The sequence below is a fragment of the Monodelphis domestica genome, chromosome 3, assembly GCF_027887165.1.
Source record: "Monodelphis domestica isolate mMonDom1 chromosome 3, mMonDom1.pri, whole genome shotgun sequence".
In the NCBI taxonomy this organism is placed as follows: domain Eukaryota; kingdom Metazoa; phylum Chordata; class Mammalia; order Didelphimorphia; family Didelphidae; genus Monodelphis; species Monodelphis domestica.
In genome coordinates this window covers 218,496,348-218,519,144 of record NC_077229.1, presented here as the reverse complement: position 1 = coordinate 218,519,144, position 22,797 = coordinate 218,496,348, and the positions used below count along the sequence as shown (strand labels likewise).

The following is a 22,797-nucleotide window of genomic DNA, read 5'->3' as shown; positions in this document are numbered from 1 at the left end:
GAGTTTTTAAAAAATCATTTTCAGAAATCTGTGAGTTTCCATGGACCTTAAATTTACATAGTCAAGATGTGGGGAGGAACAAGAATAAAGTAGATGATGTTTACTACAAGTCTAAGTCTAAATTGTTGATGATGGACAACAAGATTGTGACCATTCATCTTTGGCACTTAACTTCGTTGCATAAGTTAACACACCCTTTCCCTCTCCAGTCTAGGACTTTCGGGTCTGGTCACTAAGATGGCAAAGTGGCCCTGCAAATCTTTTGTAAAGTTTAGCATTTAGCAAAACAAAATTAACGTTGGTACAATAAAAAATAGACTGGAGAGCGAGCTCCTTGTTCCTTATTGTTTTCTTGCTTAATGCTTTCTTACAGTAAGGAGGCTCTTAACATTGGCACCTGTACTCTTAACTTTCTTTCAAGTAATATAATGTAGTATAGTAATGGATATGGAGTCAGCAGAATCCCAACTGTGCCACTGGTGTGACCAGTACTTAAAAGTACATATTAGGTACTTGTTGACTTGATGACTTTGAGCAAGTCTCTTAATTATTCTAGATACCTGTTTCTTCCACCTGTCAAATGAAGTACCTTAACTAGGTGAACTCAAAGGTTTCTTCTAGCTCTAAATCTCTGGCCCTATAACATTGGGCTCTAAAGTTCGATGATTCTATCTAGTTTGACATTTGCTTTTGAAAGATGAAAAAAACCAAGGCCTAAAAACATTAAGTGCCTTGCTTAAGATCACACAGGCTGATGACACAAATAAGTTAATAAAGTCATGATTAGATTCCCAAGGTCCCTGACCACTAGTCCAGGGTCCTTCCTACTACACCATGGTCACTACAACTGAACTCTGAATCTCCCAAAAATTCAGTAGATAATCTAATTCCAAGGAAAACACTAGTGACATTATTCACAGTTCCCCTAAGACACAGACTACAATCCTATAGTACCATACATGCATTCATTAATGAGATTTGGGGTCACAGAAAATCTAGCTAGTCCTGACACTAGTATTTGGAAGGTGGTTTTGAATTACCATTTTATTGTTTAACCACCAAGTTAATCTGGTGTGGACAAGGACTGGTATTAAATTCACCTCCTTAGTAAGAAAATATTCATATCATGTGCTTTATTAAAAAAACATTTCCCTTGACTATGTGATTCTTAATTCAAAGATATCTAAAAGATTTCATTTCTCATCATTAACCAACTTTTTCTTGGTTGCACCTTCTCATCATGTCAAGTAATCACAGATCGAAATAGAATGGAATAACTCAGCATGCCTGGAAATGCCACTATCTCATTACACATTCCAATTTCAGATTTAAGATGTAACCAACAATAACCTATACTGTATCTAAATATATGTTATAACTTTTCCTGCTGCTGGGCATTGAGCATCAGTGGAGAAAATCATGAAATAGAGCTAGATTTTATTCAATAAAATCTAGCTGAGCTTCTAACACTACCAGAAAATCCCCTTTACTCTACTCTTACTAAATCCTTACCATTCCTCAAAGAGACCGTACCAACCCTCTGCCTCAGATTTTTAGGATCCACTCAAAGTATTCCTTGGCAGATAGAATAGATGACTTAGCTTCCTTCTTTTTAAAACGTTTTGGAACCTCTAAAAGAGCACCCTCATGTCCTTTCTTACATACTTCAAAATTTCTTAGCATCACCAAGTTTCTTATCTGTATCCCTATATTCCAGAGGAAGAGGTACTCCTACAATTTGCTAAAGCTAATCCTTCTTGAATTAAAAGCTATTCTTTCTTGCCTCTTCCAGGATTTTGCTCCAGAATCATCTCGTGCATCCTCTGATTTCTCCCTGCTCAGGACTTCCCAATTCTAAAATAACCTTTCTTGACTCTTTCAACTGAGTCCAGTTACCATCCTAACTATCTCTCATCTTCTCTTCATAGATGATGTTCTTTAAAAAGCTTTCTATTCTTGATGTTTTCTGCTCCACCTAAACTCTCAACTCCTTACAAATCTTATCTAAAATGGTTTTCCATCCACACAATTCTATTAAAATTGTGCCCTACCCTCTACTGCTCTGTTGAGATTAAGATGGAATAGAACTGGCTAACACAAGGGTAGAGGTCAGGTACCTTAAGGAGAATTTTCATGAGGCATTTAAGAACCAGAAAATACTAATGAAGCAGGAAGCAGAGCAAGTAAGCAGGTTTATTCAGCACATACACTTGGTCAGAAATGGTTTGGGTAGGGAACAGGATGCCAGTTGGGATAAGATGTCTTCAGGTAGAAAATGCAGCACCTTGGCTAAACTTTGAAAGGCACATCAACTTAAAATAATGATTTTAAAAGAGTGTTTAGTTTTTAAATTTGCTACATTTGGGGAACACTCTTAGTCTTTCAGATACACACAAAAAATGTTCTTCACCCTTCCCCAGGATAAACTGATCAACTGAAATCCCATCAGATTGAAGAATGATTCAGGTTTTGATAATAATCTACACTTTCTCAATTCAACACCAGTGGCCTCTCCCCTCTGACCAGAAGCCTGGAGGGTGGAGCACTTTTAACTCCTTCCAAAGCCTTCTTTTATAAAGGGCTCACAACCTTCCTAGTAACTTATTTTCTAAGAGCAGCAATGCTAGATTTCAACTTCACAGATACCCTCTGGTGCTCCCCTCTTGCATCCCCTTTTCTATTTCTTTCTATGTTCTGTCTTCTCCCTTTAGAGTGCAAGCTCCCGGAGGGCAAAGAATGTCTCTTTTTCTTGTATGCATTCCCAGCATTTAGCAAAGTGCCAGATACAGAGTATGCATTTAATAAATGTTTATTTAAATGAATCTAAATTGGTAGTAGGACAAATCTACTAAATTATTAAATTACCAGATAGTGAGTTTCCTCTGCCCCTCCCTACCTTGTCCCTAGGGGAGCTTTTCTTTGGCTTGACCTTGCCCTGTTACCAACTGGGATGTGGTTTTCTCTCCAAACAACACTGAGTCAGTATTCTGAAGTCTCCCCTGGTAACTGAATTGCCTTAAACATTTCTCACATAACTAACAATTTTTTTATACAATAAATATTATTACAAAATTGACTTGAAGTTCATTTTGGAGCTGTTTGCCCCAAGTTGCAAAACTGCTAACTATGTCTCTGTTATTACAAAGCTTTTAGACTTGGCTAGAAGTACAAGGAAGTATAAGGACTTTGCAGAATGTCTGTCAACAACACTAACTGAGGGTCCTGTGATGAAGAATACTGTATGAATAATATGAGATATGCTCCTGACCTACAGGTACTTAATAAAATGCGATTCCCTATCAGCGTAGGTCTTAGAAGATTTAAGAAGATCTGCCTAGCAGGGAGAAAACTAGAAGTGGATAACGATATTTATTTTCATCTCACCCTCCTAAATTCAAAGCTGTTCTCAGACACTAACTGTATGACCCCAGGTAAGTCATTTAATCTTATTTACCTCAATTTCCTCATCTGTAAAATGAGCTGAAAATGGAAATGGCAAACCACTCCAGTATCTTTGCCAAGAAAACCCCAAAAAGGGTCATGAACACAATGGAAATGATGGAATAACAATAACAACAATGATATTTAAATGCTGATTATACAGCTAGGATTATACTAACTAGGAGGAAAAGGAAGGTAATCTGAAAAAGACTCCAAGAGAGATGAGAAAGAAAGGTAAGGTTTAAGATACAGATTGGTGGGAACAAAGTTAGATACCTTACATTTTATTATAAATCAGGTTATCATAAACAGAAGTGAAATTGTGAAGATCCCCCCCCCCCATATTTGAAATGTAAGAAAACATAGGAGGTTCTAGTGTAATGCTTTCACTTCTCAAAACCAATGTGAATCTGTATAATGCAAACTGTTTTCATTTTCTTCAGGTAGTAATTAAAAAGGTTAAGGAAAGGTCAAGGAAATCCTTCCTTTAGCTATATCAGATAAAATGCCTTAGGCTGACATCCATCAACTGCTAAAAAATTTACCCAATTCAAATCATTGAGTGGCTGAAATATTTAGACCAAACCTTCTATCAATCAAAAAAGGGAAAACAAAGTTTCAGAGGCCATGACCCTGTTGATTCTTTTTAAATTGTTTTTTCAATTTTGTCTGATTCTTAGTGAGCCCTTTTGGGTTTGTTGCGCAGAGGTACTAGAATGGCTTGTCATTTCCTTCTCCAGTTCATTTTGCAAGTGAGGAAACTGAGGCAACCAAGGTTAAGTGATTTGCCCAGAGTCACACAGTGAGTAAGTGTCTGAGGGCCACCGTACTCAAGTCTTCCTGACTATAGGCCTGGCACTCTATCCACTGTACTACTTAGCCTCTGTGATCCTGTGCTATGTGTCAAAGCCATTCTGATTATTTCTAACTCTGAGCCAGCAAGTGTTACCCTTGAAGAAAAGTGCTTTCCAGGGAGCATCTTTTTTGGTGAGAAGAATTGCAGCAGTTCGTAAGATATTTTAATTTGCCATACTACATTTTATAGACATCTCTGAACAATTAAAACACTGTATTGCAAATTGAAATTGCTCATGCCTAGTTGCAAATTTTATTACCACAAATGTGGTCCCTCAGAAGCACTATTAACTTTAATGGTGACATGTTGCTCCCTGCTTATGAGTCATCTTCAGTAAAGTAATTCAAAGATCATCTCATCAGTGGTAGAAAGGGAATGAACCAAAAAATAAGAGGGAAGACAAGAGCCAAGGGAGAGAGAAATAGAACACAGATTTTAAAGGAAAAGGAGAAAAAAAGGAATTAAAGTAACTAAAACAAATAAAAATAATAAGTTAGGAAGAAAAAAAGTTGAGTTAAGCCTAGTAGGGTTGGAATAAAAAATATTGCATTACAAAGGATCTAAGTATAAATTCAGTGCCTCTGGATAGATTCACAGAGATTAAAAGTATTTCAAGTAAGTGGTAGACCAAAGACCTAAAATGAGATCTTCTGAATCAGAGGGTCAGAGATTTAAAATGGGAAAAGACTCTCATTTTTACAGATGAGATAACTGAGGCCTAGAGTAATTAAGTGGCAGAACAAGAATCTGAACCTCAATCCTCTAAGCTTACAACCAACAATAGCTAAACAGCACTTCTGAGTTTTATTAGTTAAGCAGGAAAATTCTAAAAACTTCTTTGGATCCTTACAATTACGTTACATCCAATGGGGAGATCTATAGAGTCTTTGAACAAGAGTAAAATTTTTATATGAATTATATAAGGCAAAACATGGAGGGGAGAAAAGAAAAGGCTACAATCTAATTCTTATTATTCATTAGTCTTTGAATAAATCCAACATCAGAGTGCAGATCTCTATTATATCCACTATTCAAAGTCATGGTGTCTTAAAGTAAATTTGTCACGTGGAAATGGATATATAGTCATGAAGAATCCTCATACAAATTTATGCAACTGCAACTAATTTTGCTTTTTAATCTTTCTTAGTCTTCATTGTCACAGGCATCAGAGCCTGCACTATGTCCTCAATACCATTCTTTATACTGCATTTTTTTCCTTCCTAAGACTTGCTTAAACAGTTCTTTATTAAGTTCTTCCATTGTAAATTTTAAAAAAAATAGAAAAAAGTTAAGAAAGTTGTGGTCAGAAAGAAAATAGAAGCAAGCCTCCAGCTTCCATGTTAATCATGTTCACCACCATCACTGAACTTTAGATGAATTTTAATTTCATTTCTCATAGGCCTCCAGGGTAAAATCATAGCTGGTGAAATAAAGTCACTCTTTCAGTTAAACAAGGAGTGGGATTTAGAATTAACAGAATGCAAAGAGGACGTGTGGAAATGGAACCAGGAGTTCACAGAAAAATGCCAGTGAAAAGAGAAGCCAAATCTCAAGTTTTCAAGGGGGAGAAGGAGGAGAAACATTCTCTTAGCAACATTCCTATTATTTCCTGCTACCTAACTTCCAGGTCTCTTCTGGAGCTCTGGCTTAAAGCCAAGGCAACTGGGTGGGTAAAGGCAGAATGAACTAGGAGCAGAAAGTTTGCAGAGAAATTGAAAAGAAGCCCTGCCCTAATATTTTAGCCTTCTCATCCCCTCCCACTCTCCTTCTGGGGCCCTGGAGGGTCATATTTTTTCCTTCTGTAGTCCCATGAACCATAAGGTCATCTATAAGCTTGGCACAGCCTCTCAATCCCACAGTGAAAATAGGCCTCTGAAGAAGACAGAAGCCACAGTCAGGAAAGCACCCCTTTGCAGACAGACTTCCAAGGAGAATTAGCCTCTTGAAATCCTCTTTGCAAACACACACACACACACCCCATAAAACAGCTGCTTCTTAATGTCTCAGGGTCTAATTAGTCCCGAGCCCCTGATCCACACAGAACTTCAAGCCAATGATGTCCAACTTACTTTGTTCTTCCCTGCATAAAACAATCCCATAAGTACTCTTGGTCAGAACTAGGTCATAAACTTATCCACCAAGAAGCATTTATTGTCGTTTCAAATGGCTTAGTCTGTTCAAGAGGTTACAATAATAAAGGAAGGCTGAAACCATACTTCCAAACCTTGGCAGGCTGGCATATGCCTGCCAGTCTGGAAAACTGGCTCCTTATTTATCTTCATTTGATTCCCTCATTCTTCAGCCATCTAAGATTGACCTTTCTCTGAGCCCCCTGGACCAAGATATTTTAATGATCCATCATATCAAGCTTAGTATAAAAGTACCAAAGCTTATTTATCATTTATTCCAGCTTCAAATTCACAGTTCCATGTACAATTGTCACCATTTCAAAAAAAGAGTATTAAAATGCTTAACTCCTGCCAAAGTTTATGGGCTAGTTACATCCTGCCACAGAAGGGGAGGGAGATGGGGAGTATGACTAGGAGAAAGAGAGAGAATCACAGAATCTTAGAGCTGGAGAGATATTAACTATTTTCCCCCCTTCAGTTCCATAAAGACTCTGGCAAGAAGCATCCCACCTCCATATATTCCTTCCTCCAGCCTCCCTGCAGAGGAGGATGAGAGGAAGAATGGTATACCTCTACAGGATAATCAAACTGCCTCCCTCACTTTCTCTCCTCCCACACACCTCAAAGTTCCTCTCTCCTTCACCCAGGGACCACAGGGATGGATGCCAAAGCTGTATGTCTCTTCTTTCCTTAGGTGGTGAGTCACTTCAAAGAGTGGTCTGATGGATCCCATGAGTTTTCATCCATTTCAACCAGGCTACTCCCCACAATCTTCTTCCACCCTCGCAGCATACTCCAGCCTCAAAGGAGAACAGCCCAAGGTTATGAGGATCCTGCTCTGAACCCTTTCCCAAAGGGAGAATTTTGTCCCAGTCCCACTCCCAAGAACATACTCGAACCCCTCCCTCAATGAAAGAAGAAATATCCCAAGGCTGCTCCTGAGACCAGACTCTCTAGCATTTATAAATGCCTGTGTCTCAGACTCAGGAATTGGGCCCCCTCTTCCTTCCCTCCCCCTCAATAATTCCATCAGGAACAGGATAGGGGGTGGGGAAGAGAGAACCAAACAGCTGCATCCCACTCCTACCCTATCTGATCAAAGGCTTCAATTTGTTAACTTAACCTAGAAAGCCCCCAAGGTATTATACCAGAGAGTTCCTCCACCCAAACAGAGCCCCTGTGTTGGGCTTTTTTTCCCCCCTTTTCAGTGGGCAGGCAATGTAAAGGGGAAATAAGGACAGATGTGCTCAGAACGGAAATACTGCACAACACTAACTTGGCTCTGAGTAGAGTCAGATTATAGGCCCAACACCTCCAATTCTGTCCAAGTGGAAAAAGAAACTACAGGGTGCAACCTTTCTCCAGCTGTGTGAACTCTGCTGCCCAGGGACTCTGCCAACCAAATAGGATCAGCACAGCCCTGAATTGCTATCCTCAGTCCCCAGCTGCCCTAGATTTTTTTTTATCCCCTTGTTTTTTAGTTATTTTGGTAAACTGATTCCCTCCATGGCCCAGTCTTCATTGTTATTGTAATAGTTGCTACAAGGTCTCATGATTACTTTAAAACTTGTTTTCTTGTGAAAATTTCTTGTGAAATTATTCAGTATTAGCATGAAAATTAAAGAAAAGCCCTCTCCAGGAGCTGAATTATAGCCAAAGTGTTCATATTAATGCTGATGTAAGAGTTCTTTAAGCTGTTTGAGAATTGATAGACCTAAGAGCATTCATTTTAGTCTAAGAACATGCCATGTTTCTGATCTTTTAAAAATAGTGGGAAATTTTTCAATATATCCTTGAGAAAGTACATGATGGGCACACAAGAAGGTTCAGTTAGGAGAAGTCTCAAAATGCATGGTCATTAGAATTTCAGTAACTCAGACTATTTGGCATAAAGGCTATCCTGAATTAAACTATTCATAATGAAAACCCTTATTACTTCAATCAAATCCAGTAGGATGAAAGATAGATATGATAATACTAACAGGGTACCATATTTGACATCTAGGGATGTAGGTTCAAATCACAGACCTGCCACCTAGAACCTGTATGACTTTGACTTTGGCAAGACTTAGTCTCTTGGCCTCATTAATAAAATTCAGGAATTGGGCCAGATGATCTTTAAGAACACTCCCCTATCTAATAATCTTACCTAGATCAAAATTAACAAAAAAGTTATCAGCCTAGTTGAAGTTCTTGGGGAACTACCAAAAGAAATTGGAGGGAATTGTCATTAAAATATCAACTGTAATTAACTAAATGCTAGCTCCAAAGGAGAAACACAGAAAAATTCTATGTTTATACTTATAAGTAGGGAAGACATATTCTAACCATTTTATTTATACCATTCATTTGTTTTAACAAACTCCTTTTGTCAAATGAAGGTAAACTTCTAGAATTCTAAAATTCCAAAGGTAAGAGGTCAATTTAATATGATCCTAGAATCTCTTCTCCCTTTATACTCTCACTCTTCATTCCACTACTGGAGAAAGAAAAATCAAAAGAGTAAAAGACGGGAGAAATTGTGCAATTTGCTTAAATAGAAGATTGGATTTCAGGACTCCTTTGGAATAAGACTCAAGTATTTCCTCTCCCTTTAAATATAGAGGCAAAGTGATATGTGTAATAATTATTCCATATATTAGGTGAGAATTTGACAATCAGACATGCTCAAAAAGGAACAAAATTGAATAAGTTCTTCTTTAGTAGGACTATAGGAATTTAACCACTGTAGAAAGCAGTTAATTTATTGGTATAAACTTATTCTCTTTCCCCAATGACAGAGTTGTCCAAGTTCTCCTAGATCCATTGGTAGCAAGTGAAGTCAACAAGCTTTTAGTAAGAGCCTACTAAGTGAGGCAATCTACTAAGTATGGAGAATATAAAGAAAGAACCATACCCCACAAAAGAGTCATTGATATAAAGAAGCTTGCATTCTAGGTGGATAGAGTGCTAGACATAATCAAGGAGACCTGAATTCAAATCCAGAATCAGATCATTCCTAGCTGTATGACCAGGGACAAGCCATTTAACCTCTGCCTGCCCCAGTTTCCTCTGTAAAATGAAAATAATATCACCTCCCTCTCAGGGTTGTCATAGGAATAAAATGGGATACTATTCACAAAGAGCTATATAAATGCTAATTATTATTACTATTATTATTTCATTCTAATGGGAAAGATAAGATTCAAACAACTATGTACAAAAAAGATATAGGTAGGATGCTAAATGAATAATCCTGGAATGAAGTGATAAGACCCTGCATCATCACGGTGGTAATGACAGATGAACAAAAGGGGTATATACAAGACATGTCACAAAGATAAAATAAACAAGACTTGCTCAGTGATTGGATAATTAGATAATAATTTGATTAAACAGACATGGAAATATATATATATATATATATTTAGTTGTATACAATGAATGGTTCACAGGCTGCAACTAAACAATGATCAGCCTAAGAACTCAAGCACTTCCATTTCAATTAGTTCTTAGAACCACCAGGATGAATTAGTCCCATAAAGGACAAGACCAGTAGAGTACTACAGATGCTCTATCAGTCAGGGCACAGGGCCAAAAGCTGAGTAATTCTCACCTCCCAACAACAACCTCAAATCATGCTGGGATATGATGCCTGAAATTTCTAACAGGAGTAATAAAAAAAAAAAAAACTGGATTTATAAGTCTCTGGACCTCAGTTTACATAGATAAAAATGAGTATTCCTTCCTAATTTATCATCTCTAAACATTACCCACGAGGCAATGATATCATGATAACTACTCACAAAACTCTATTTAACCTTCTTAAAGCTGGTTTCCAATTCATTTTGAATCTCTGATAAACAATCTATATATAATATGTATGGATCCAAATCTCAGCAATGCTCCAAATGATGAAATAAATCTTAAGGGATATTATTACTATCACCAGCATGCAGAGAAGGGGGGGGGGGGGGAATTGTTTAAAGAAAGACTGGTATTAAAGGAAAGCTACTGAAGCATTCTTCTTGTATACAAGACAGAAATCTTGGATTTTTCCAGTAAACAATATACCACTGAGCACATCTTCCAAGAAGAAAAACAAGGAACACCCACTTTTCAAGAGGTTTATGCTGAAAAAAGCTAAGTATTGCTCTAAGAGGTCACAAGCCCAAACTTAAGCCCCGAAATGCTAATAGGTTCTAGTTAGCTTACCCTCTTGGCTTACACAAGGATAAGAACATATCTAAGCTGCATATCTATCTATCTATCTCTCTATCTGTCTATCTATCTATCTATCCTCCACCCCAAACCCATTTAGTCTGCTTGCATGAGGGGACCTGAAAGAGGGTTTTTAAGTTAAGTTAAATTAAATTAAGGCCCAAGTACCTGCATTTGTGAACATGTTCATCCAAGGTCAAACACTCCAGGCTTTTAGCAATAGATGACTCCATAATGAGGTTTATTAGAAATACAAGGAGAGGAATTTAAGGGGGAAAGCAGGAGTGGGTGAGGCACTGGGTCACTATGAATTACGACTACTACCTAGAGTTGTCAAAAGTCCCAGATCTATATCAAATCAAATGAAGCACCATTTCATTTTGCCCTATATTTACTTATTTCCCCAGTATCTAGGGACATGATGGTTTCATTCTATCACAGTCACATTAAAACTAATAACTACTCTCTACCTGTAATACTTTCTGCCACTCCATTCAGTTAAACCCCATTCTTCCAAATGTGTCAACCTCAATATTGACTCTTGTGAATTAGGGAAAAGCCATCCAAACAAATAAGGATGCCAACATTTTTTTTAATTGATACTGTGAAAGATAAGGGCTTCTTTATGACATGACATGGCTTGTGTTACTAACAGGGGCCAATCTGACACAGAATTCAAAAAAGGTGGACATAAAAACTCTAAGAAAAACAAAATAGAACCCATTCTGGCAATCATTTCTTTCCCTACCTGAGAGGCACTCATCCGTCATTCTGAATGTCTTGTGATCATGCTTCAGCAGCCACCCAGTAAAGTGATATTTGACCAATTCCTATGCAATTAAAAAGAGAAGGGCAGACATGTCACACTATGCAAAACACAGCATCATAAGTATCAAAAAAGCTTTCAACAATCTGAAACAAAACAAATAATCTCAGCAAATACCAAGAGATACAATAGCTATTAGCAGAACCTTTAGGTTGTTTCTCTACTGTATTATACATATTTGATCAATTACTATTTTTTCAGTAGTTGTGATTTCCAAACAGACTTGGGATGTACTGATGACATGAGAATGACATCATCCTTGGACAGGAGGCTCGCAGGAAAAACAATATTCAACAGCAGAAAACAGCAATGCATTTTCCAGACATACACCGGAATGACAGCCATTACACTGTATCAAAATAAAAGCTACGCCTGGCTTCTATTCTTTTGCCTACAAGAACTTTTATTGCAGTTCACATCAAGAGCAAAAAAAAGAAAATGCTTTCCAGTTCTCACAGGAAAAGAAAAAATGATTTTCAAATTATGTATTTTTTGAGAAAATGACTTATTAATACTAAATATGAAACACATGTTTCTCTCAGAAGTTGTTTTCTCTTCCAGTGGGAAAGAGTTCCATGTTTCACAGCTATGCCTTTTCTCAGGAAAAGGCAAATAATTAATATTGCCACAGTTTGTGCCAGATCTATTTATTATACTTTAAATAATGAAGATCCCAAAGGCAAAAATGATCATCTCACTTAGTAGATAGACATGCCAGCTCAGAATTAGTTAGCCTTTGGGGAAATATTTACCTATGAAGATCCACTGAGGCTTAGAAGGGATGAGAGATTTCAAACCACCTGAAGTCATATTTTTTCCAAGGATCACTTTCTTCCCATTTCAACTCTGAAATCACTACATTTCTGAATTATATATCTCTCTAGTGTTTAGACACTTGGATTGCTAATAGGAGAAAAAGGTTTTTTGGGGTTTTTTTCCCCAGTTTGTGTGTGTGTGTGTGTCTAAGTGAGAAAAAGAGAAGACCTTCAAGGGTATATAATGCTTTCTAAGACACAGAAAAGATACTGTTGTCCACTGATATGCCCAAAGGCCCATGTGGATAGAGGACACCACATATTTTAGAGTAAATTCAACCTTTACCCATCATTCCCTCCCTGCTTTTTCCTAATGTATGTCACAGAATTGTCTTGGGGGAAGGTGTGAGATACAATTTCTCAGGAGGTCCTATCCAATTTCCTAGCAATCTGTAACACATGAAAGAGCACTCTGCATTCTGTCACTGTGATACAGTTCTTTCTCACAGATACTACAACTGTCAGCCTCACCCTAAATAAACAAACAGAGTGAGCTAAGCACAGGTCCCCATGCAATTCATTCAGAGGATGTGACTGTAATGGCAATGTCTGGTGATTGCACTCAATTATCCCTTATTGTTAACAAAAGCTATAAGCAGTGGAAATAGCCCCCCTTTCCTACCTGCCTTCTCTCATAACAATCTGTTTGTTACGAACACTGTTTATGCATGTTTTTAAGTAAGGATTTAGGGTCATGATAGCCATCCCAAATCGAGGTAACTAAAAGTAATTCCATTGTTGTTTTTGCATTGTTTTGTTTTTGTTTTTTTAATTATGATTTCTGGAAAACAAATTCCCAGGCAGGAATTTTGTCTGTCTTGGCAGCCTTGGTTGTTTTGTTGGTTTTTTTCCTTGTCTAGACCTCTGGTTATATCTATGCAGGGAGCTCACTCTGTGAAGAAACTCCATCTACCAATACCTATCAGCAAGTATTCTGTCTAGAGTTACATTGCTGCTAAATGCCAGTGACAACATCTGAACATAGGTCTTCTTGACTCTCAGGTCAATATTATATCATATCCATCACTCCATCAGCTTGCCTTTGACCTCTGGGTTAAATCTTGGAATTTTCTAGAAAATATCCCACAAGCCATGTACTGATCAGGAAATTTCCCTTTTTGGGAAATTGGGACCTCTGAGTTTGACATTTTACTGTACTGTACAGGTTTGAACAATTACTATTTTTTCAGTAGTTGTGATTTTGGGGATGTACTGATGACATGAGAATGATATCAAATCCTGAGTTTAATCTCTGGGTCAAAGGCAAATTTGAATCCAGATTATCTTGATTCCAAAACCAGCTTTCTATATAGTATGAAGTACAACTTTAAAGTAGCTAACCATTACTAGTAAGTTAAATGATCGTTTTTAATGAATCCCTTCTCTTAAACAGCACTGTTGATACTTGCTATTTGAAGTCAAGAAGACCTTAGTTCAAGTCTCACCTATGACATATAACATGGATCAAGCAACTTTCAAAGGCTAAAAGTTGCAGATGAGTTTCTAATCTTTATTGGTAGAGTCTTCACACCAAGATTTCCTCTACTGATAAAATCACAAGAAAAAAAGAAAAATAAATAAAGATCAAAATAATGAATATCTATGTAGTTGCATCAATCTTAGTAAAAGCAAAATTCCTGCAGAGTAGGAGTTCAACAAATATCTGATGATCTGAATTTGAAAGTACATTCAGGGGGCAGCTAGGTAGCTCAGTGGATTGAGAGCCAGGCCTAGAGATGAGAGATCCTAAGTTCAAATCTGACCTCAAAAATCTGACCAATACACAGTATTGATTCCAAGATGGAAGGTAAGGGTTTAAAAAAAAAGAAAGAAAGAAAAGAAAGTATATTCAGAGTGGCTAGTGAGGAATCAGGAAATAGACTTTTACCCCCATTCATACCACTAAGTCACTACTTATTTCTTTGTATCAATTCTTTCATCAGTCAAATGGGGGGGAGGGGCAGATCTGTTCCAATTATCTTGCTTTTTTAGAAAGTCATCTTATATAAAGGTAATATATTATTAATTCAAGTTATGTATACATTGATTTTCAGTAAAATCATCTATTGATTTATACTGAGAACAAAATATGTTGGATCCTTTTTTTTTTACTTTTAAATAGAAATGACATCTATTCTTTTAGATATATGCACCTTGTCTCCCTTAAGGAATTTGCAAATACTTAAAATGCACTGGCAAGCTCCTACTTTAAAAGAATAATCTGGATTTATTACTTTATCAACCAAATGTAAAGAGCAATTGATCAGAAGAGTTTCTTGATCAATCTGATGAATTCTCTAAATGGTTTATTGGCTCATATGGTCTGAGTCTTTGAAGTCAAGAAAACATGTCCTTGTTGAAAGTATGGACAGGCCCCTTTGCTGCCTTGTTAAGAGGAGAGAAGTTGGTTCCAGACTGTTTCATAGACTGGGGCTTCCCCCAAAATAACTGACTAGGATTAGGGGAAGGACTGACATGAGTCAAAGAAGCCACACTCTCCAAGGGCAATAAGGTAACAGAACTGCTGCTGATCTCTTGTTTTATTTGATATACAAAGGCAAATCAGAACACTCCTATGTTCTATATGTAGGGAAAGGCTGTGCCTAAGCACAGTTTTAGTAAGCCAAGTCAATAAGCCTATATTAAGTATATACTATGTACCAAGCATTATGCTAAGTGCTAAGAATATAAAGAAATGCAAAAAAAAAGTTACACCTCAAGGGAAAGTAAGGGCTACCTTGGAGCAGAAAGATAAGAGAATTACACATTTACCAAAGCTTTCTGAGCTTAGGTCTGAACCTAGAAATCTAATAATGGACTTCCCAAACCTAAGAAATGCCAGAAGCTGAGGCAATGAGAACATGATTAAAAGAGCCAACTTGCTTGCTTGCCTGTCCAAGACAGGCACTCATGGATAATGTTCCTAAATCTCAGCCTCCTGTGTAAAGTGGGGATTTTGATTTCTTAAGTAGTGTGATCCCTAAATCTAACCATGTCACAAAAGAAGAGGGAATTTTTGGTCAGTACATGCTTTGTGGGCTACTTTCTGGATAATTCCAAAATCCAGAGTCATGGACTCCAGCCTTTTAACCAGAGAATTGGGATTTCCTCAGTAATGTGATCCTGAAATCTAGCTTTCTGACCTGATATGAGAGAACCCTTGGGCAAGGAGTTCCTGAGGATCATCCCATTTGGAGTAAGAAGAGGATTAGTCACATGGTCTCTATGCTGTAGCCAGAGGAACAGTAAGGATTAGTCACATTATTGGCAAGCAAATGATTGGGACCTTGCCACTACCACCACCCACCCACGCACACAGACACACAATACACACAGACATACACACACTTTACAGTGAGTAATTCTGATAGTACAGAGTCAATGGGAAGGGGATTACCCATTTGGCAACCCCAGAGTACATCTGCTTCCCAGGGGAAGTTCAAATCACATTGGTACTTTGAGTCTGAGAGATGGTTTGTTGGGGGAGTTTAGAAATATTCCAAAATATTGATTATTATTCCAAACCCAGTTTTTGCTGGGAAAAAAAATGCAAAGAGTGCTTTATGTGCTTTTGATTTTTGCATGTAGACTATGGGGAGTCCTTTCTGTCTTCGGCATTTTCAAGTAGCATAAAATAGGGGCTATCTTAATGTAATGTGCATTTGTTACCTTGAGCAACAATCTGTGGAAATCTAGACAGGAGCTAAATCTAAGTTATATTTAGAGATTTTGCAAGAGTAAACTCTGCTAGAGGCAACATGCCAAAGAAAGAGATTGGACCTGGTCCATGTAAGCCAAGCAGATTGTGGGGCCCTGGACCACAGTTTATACAAATAATCTTTTTGTAAAGTGAGAGTAGTAAATGTGGAGTCAAAAAACCTGGGTTTGAATCATAATTCTGATGTTTAATAGCAGTTTCACCTTGGGCAACTTGTTTTTCCTCTCATGGCATCAGTTTCCTAATATGTAAAATGACAAAGTGGAGTAGATGATCTCTAAGGTCTTTTCCTGTTCTATATCCTATAAATAATCAATTCTTGGCACTTAATAAGTATTTAACAAATGCCTTATCCATCTTGTATCTAATATTTAATTGACCCATTTTGTGACTTCAGATTTTCATATATGCGATTTTTAAAATTCATTCAACAGTTATGAAACCCCTATTAAGAGGTCAGTGACATGGTGGATATTAAAAACCATTGGTAATGTGATTCCTACCTTCAAAGTTCTAGTCTAGTTGAGTTGTTTTTAAAAGTAGGCACATCTATAGTTTACATCTTACTAATTTAATTTGTCTATGGTTTCCCTTTTCACAAGGAAGGAGGATTTTACTTTAATTTCCAATTTTTATACAAAAAGAGAATCCCAGACTAGCAAAATTCTTACATTACCAGAGATCAAGAAGGTTAAAAGCATGACAGAGTAATGTACCAATAAAAATCCAGGAGACTTTATTGGTTACTGACTGCCATCTTGTATAACCAACCACAAAAATGAAGGGAAGGGTCTCCTCTCATTCCTTTCCCCTATATTCCCTCAAAAGAAAGAAATTATAGTCCAACACAACCTGTCTGACACTCTGCTACTTTTATAAGAGAGTTAGAACTTTGCTACCTTTTAAATTATTCTAACTCTTTTTCATTTTTATCTTATTTCTATTAGTTCCAAAAGGCAGTTTTATAAAAAGATTATTAAAAAGTTATACTGAGTGAATATATGTATATAATATATATATATGTATATATATTAGCAGGCATGCCCAGGCACTCACATATCAATTTGTTATAAACTAGGCTTATGATTATTCAAATTCCAATATGCATATTTAATAACAATAGATTGGAATGAATTTAAATATACAAAATTTAATCTCTAGTTTCTCTTGTAGAGGCAAAGAAATTTAAAAGCTGAGTAGTTATTTAATGAATTTTTCTCTAGTGTATATACTACTACCCTCTATGAGCCTACAGTTTATATTAACAAAGAATCCCCATCAAGTTCCTCAAAGCTAAAGTTCACTCTCAAAGGATCACAACCCAAAATGACAGCTAGAGGAAGGTAAAGTTTTTCTTTGGGCTCAGAAACAAACCCCAGCTTAGGGAAGGGCAAGGCAAGCACATTTTGGGTGGATGTAATCAGAACAGCTTTCTACCTTACTAAGATTGTCAGATAAATTTTAATAATAAAAGATATATTAAATTTTTTATGGTACATTTTAAAATCTTTCCCCATATTATCCCACATGAGCCACAACAGTGTAGCAAGGTAGGTTTTCATGTCAATGTTAAGGATGGAAGAGATCATATAAAGCAAAGTCTTTATCTTATAAACTAAAAAACTTATTCAAGGTCACAAAGAGTTAATACCCAAACACAGATCCTCTCAATATGATATTCTTTTCTTCTTTATTAATAACTATTAGTGTCTCCCCTTCTTACCCTCCTTTTCAACAATAAGAACAACAAAGTAAAAGAAAACCTTCATAATATATATGCATGGTCAAACAAAGTAAATTCACATTTGCAACATCCAAATATATATCACTCATTCTATGTTTTAGTCTATCACCTGTCTATCACTTTATAGGATAGGCTACACACTGCATCTTTGGTCTTCAAGAATCATGTCTGTCAGAATTAAAGCCTTTTAAAGTTGCTGAGCTTTCTAATGTTGTTATATAAATGGTTATTCTGGCTCTGCTTACGTTACTCTGCATCAGTTCATTTAGATCTTCCAAGTTTATTTTGGAACTGTCCATTTCATCATTTTGTATGGGACTGTAATATTCCATTCCATTCCTATGCCATAATTTCTTTAATCACATTAACTCCAATGTTCTTTTTAAAAAAAATTAAAACCCTTACTTTCTGTCTTAGAATCAATACTATGTATTGGTTCATGCCCTCAGTCCTCTGAGCCACCTAACTGCTCCCTCCAGTATTCTTTCGACTCTTCTATGAAACCACTCAGTTATTCCCATTTGATTAATAAGGAAACTGAAAGGTTCAATTTCCCCAAATCACAAAGCAAGTTAGCCTCAAAGTAGGGAGTAAAATCCAGACATCTTGGCACCCAGTTCACTGCTTTTTTGAACTATGAAGCTATTTATATAGAGCTTCTTTTGAAAGTCTCAAATGTCCCAGTTAGAAATGTAAAGACCAGAGCTAAGCAAAAACAAAATGTTTATATGTAAATCTAAAATTCAAAGAAAACATCTTAAACTAATCAGTTCCTCTCAAGTATAAATGGCAAATCAATTTAAAATCCAAGTATTTGGGTAAAGCTACTGCAAGCTACTGGCAGGCCATTCCCAAAAATGAATTTACAAGGAAAAGTAACACCCTTTATAAAAATATATTAAATTCTAATAAGAAATGTCTGAGTATATAGTTGGTTGGCTTTTCCCATGGAATGCTTCTGCCCATGAAGGTGAAATAAGGGGCAGTGCCTCCAAGTTAACTTTTCAGAACTCTACTTTGGCATTGAGCTGTCAAATAATTTCCTCACCCTTTTAAGGACATGGTAGGACCCCATAATCACCCATAAGAAATCACTTGTACTTACATGCATGCTAGCATGGGTGCATATATGTGGTCACACACACACACACACTCTTATCTCTCCATCTTGTTGACCCCAGTTGCTAGTGGTGAGTTCCTCCATTTTAAGGAAGTGCTCAGGTCAATCATGCTGGCCCAATTCATGATTCTCTGATTTTCTCCTCTATATCCAGCATGATTATCACTTTCAAAGATGCTTCCAAATACCTAACTCCCTACTGCAATTGGTGAGTGCCTCTCTTAACTTCCATTTTAAGAAAGTGCTTGTACCAGCTGTTCTCATTCTAAATCCATTTAACCATGAATCCCTGGACTACTGCTTTACCCCTCCAGCCCCACCCTGAACCCCCATTCCTTTTCTACTCCATTGTATGTGTGTTGTCCTCTCCATTAGAATATAAACTTCTTAACAGGACTGCCATTCTTCTTGCTAGTATCTGTGTTTGTGCTTGGTTAGGTAACTGGAATATAGTACATGCTTAAAAATGTTTGTTCTTGTTACTGTGGTCTAAGAGAGTAGCTCATGAACAACATCCATATTCATTTCCAACCTCCCTTCCATTTCTACTTTGTTTCCCACTCTCTCCTCCTTTGCCCCAACCTTAGAAGAAGACACTTTTCTTTCAATACATGACTTCTTTTCTTGGCTCCTCAATTCCATCTCTTCCTATTATCTCTGTGAGTTTGTCTTTTCACTCTCATTTCTCTAATTAAACCTAATTTTCAATCTTTCCACTGACTTCGTAACCTTAGCTTACAAACAAGCTCAGATCTCCTCCATCATTGAAAAAGTAAAGTCCAGAATCACCAACAACCTAATGGATGGCTCCAAAAGCATCTTTCGTTTGATCTCATTTTGTTCAAAACAAAACTCATTTTTTTCTCTCCCACAGTCCTCCTCCTTTTCTTAACTTCTCTGATTCTTTTGAGGGAACTACCATTCTTCTGGTAACCAAAGTTCAAAATTTTGAAGTTATCCTTCACTTTATTTCCTCACCTCTCATTTGTAATCAGTTGCCAAGTCATATCAATTATATTTAAACATATCTCACATACATTCCCATCTCTCTGCTCAAATAAGCACCACCTCCCTGCTTCAGGTTCTCTTATCTGTAATGAAACAGTCTCCTAAACTGGTCTCCTTGCCTCTAGATTCTCCCCTCTCCAATCCATTCTCCCCACAGCTAAGAAAATGATATTCCAAAAGCAAATTCTGACCTGTTATTAATACTCCCTGGTTCATGAAGTTCCCATGGCTTTCTCTTGCTTTTGAGGTAAAATACAAACTCCTCTGGTTTATAGTCTTTACAATCTGACTCCAATCGATTTTTCCAGGCTTATTGCATGACACTTTCTTTCATGAGTCTACAATCCCACCAAACTGTCCCGCCAATAATTGACATTTCATCTCTCCATCCCATACCTGGAATTTACTCTCTTCTCATCTCTGAAAGATGGAATCTCAGAAATCCTTCCTTAGCTCAGATAAGACCTATTGGACTTCTATTCTGATCTCCCTCATTTGCTAGTACTTTTACACCAGAAGTTACTTCGTGTACACTTTAAATTTAATTTCTTGGATACATGTGATTTCCCCCAATAGAATGTAAGTTTCTAGAGGTCAGGAATTTTGGTTTCTCTCTGTGTCTTAATACTTGGCTAGATGCCCTGCTCTTAGTTGAATTTTTAGTAAACAAAAGGAAAATCCTACCTATTTAACAAAATCTTACAGAAGATGCAAATTAAGTGCATATGAAGGAAAATTCTTATCTCAGTCATAATAATATATGATTTATTGAATTGCTTCATAGATATCTCTATATCATGTTGCCTTTGTTCTCAAACTGCCCTAGGACACCAGGTTCTGATAGATGGATTTTCATCTTTTCTATCCCAGAATCAGCCATATTTTCAAAGCATATTTCTCCTCCTCACATAAGCTCATTCCTTTTCCTCTTTTTGCATGTTTTCCCCATTAAAATGTAAACTACTCCTTAAGTTCATGCTTGCTTATATGTATCCTCAGTACTTGCCAGAGTTTCTTGTACATAGTAAATGTTTAATAAATGCTTTAAAATTTATTCATTAATCAATTCACCACACATTTATCAAACATCTGTTTCATGATGGACTATTCTGGTCACTTTTCAGATAAATGTTTGTTTAAAAAAAAAATAAAACAGCAAGTCCTGAAATAAAAATCTTGCTCAAGAAAAACTAAGATGGCAGAGTAAAGAAATGGGTTCCTAGAGCTGCTTAAGATTAAAGTTAATAATAAAAGCAAATCATGTTCTAAAAGATATATTTAATGACAAAAAAGTCATCAATATGTTACAGAGCTAATATTGAATGTCATTTGACAATGCTATGCTTGCCATGAGATGTCATAAGAAAATGAATATTTATAAAATACATATAAGGCACAGTGGCACAGAGTGGTTTATATAAATGATTATTCCATTTTCTTCCCCTCTCCTCATATTCTAGAATATCAAGCAGGGGACTTTTCTTTTTTTGTTTGTTTGTTTTTTAAATAAACACTTACCATCCATCTTATAATCAATACTGCATATTGGTTCCAAGGCAGAAGAGTGTTAAGGATTAGGCAAAGGTTATTAAATGACTTGCCAAGGGTCACACAGCTAAAAAGTGTAGAAGCCACATTTGAATACAGGATATCCTGTCCCTAGGCTCCCAATCTACTGAACCACTTAGCTGCCTCATAGAATTGCTTTTCAATGAATATGAAATTGGAATTTCTTTAAATTAGACAAGCAATCCAAATTATAGATTTCTTCCTTGATATCATTTTGTCATATTCCTGAGATAGTGTTTTTCCAAAGGAAAAATGTTATAAAACCATGGATTTAGACCCAGAAAGGACCATTGAAGTCATCTAATCCAACCACCTCATTATTGTGATGATTAAAAATTCATAGAGACTGGATTCAAGGTAGGAAAATCAATTTATTAATCAGGCTAGCAATAATCAATAAACTAATTGGTCAGTGATCTCTCTCAGTGATCAAAGACCAAGACACTAGCTCCTTTGATTCATTAAATACAATTTTGGTAGCTCAGAATTCAATCCTTCCCTAGACATCCTGAGACACTTATAATTGGTAAATAATCAATGAAGAAGTGGCCCTCATTCTCTAAGTTCCTCCTTGATTCTTTGATTGATAATGGAAAATTGCATACCTTATCCTATTATCAGGTCCCATTTGGTTAAGAACAACATTGTCCATTCACTCCAGTGGAGACTCAAAGTCTCTATCCTACCACTCACGGACACCTGCCCAGAGCTGATTTTTATTCAAGATAAAATCCATAAATTCACTTTTCAAGTGCCCCAAAATGGAAGATACTCTACACTGGGAGATGTAAAAAGAATTCCTTGAATTTGTTAGAAACAAAGGAATGAGTCAAGAGGTTTGAAGGACAAACCTGAACCTCAATTCAAAACCCCAAAATAAAAATAATTTACCATATTAGAAATAAATCTCATTACACAGATAAAAGAAACTGAGGTCCAGAGTCTCAACATGATTTTCCTGAGATCACAAAGATAGCAAATGGCAGAGTTGGGACTGCAACCTGGATCCTCTGATTCTAAAACTAACATTCTTGGCAGAGGTATGACTCTGCTTCATAGTTTCTTGATGTCTTACATCAGTATTTTTAAAGAAGAGTCATTCCCCACCAAAACCCAACTCCTAATATTAATAAATCACTCCTTAAAAATTTCCCCCTAGATAGTGTAGGCATAATATTTATAAAACACTTAGCACAGTGTCTAGAACATAACAGGCACTTAGTAAATGCTTATTTATTTCCATCCCAACCCTACCTCCCCCCATTTCCCTATCCTCCCACTACTAGAAGAAAGTGAGGCTGGTACATCAAATGAAACTTCAGAATCATACCCTAAAGTAGGCTAAAACCAATTTGTTATGCACACCAACTC

General features: G+C 36.7%; 1 long non-coding RNA gene across 1 annotated transcript in view; it reads right to left on the bottom strand.

Annotated features, from left to right (window-relative positions):
- LOC103097165 (uncharacterized) overlaps positions 1 to 22,797 on the bottom strand; it is a 247,936-nt gene that overhangs the window by 90,555 nt on the left and 134,584 nt on the right. The window contains exon 3 of the long non-coding RNA XR_008917627.1: positions 11,375 to 11,456. This is a non-coding gene — a long non-coding RNA (uncharacterized LOC103097165). The remainder of the gene's footprint in view (positions 1 to 11,374; positions 11,457 to 22,797) is intronic.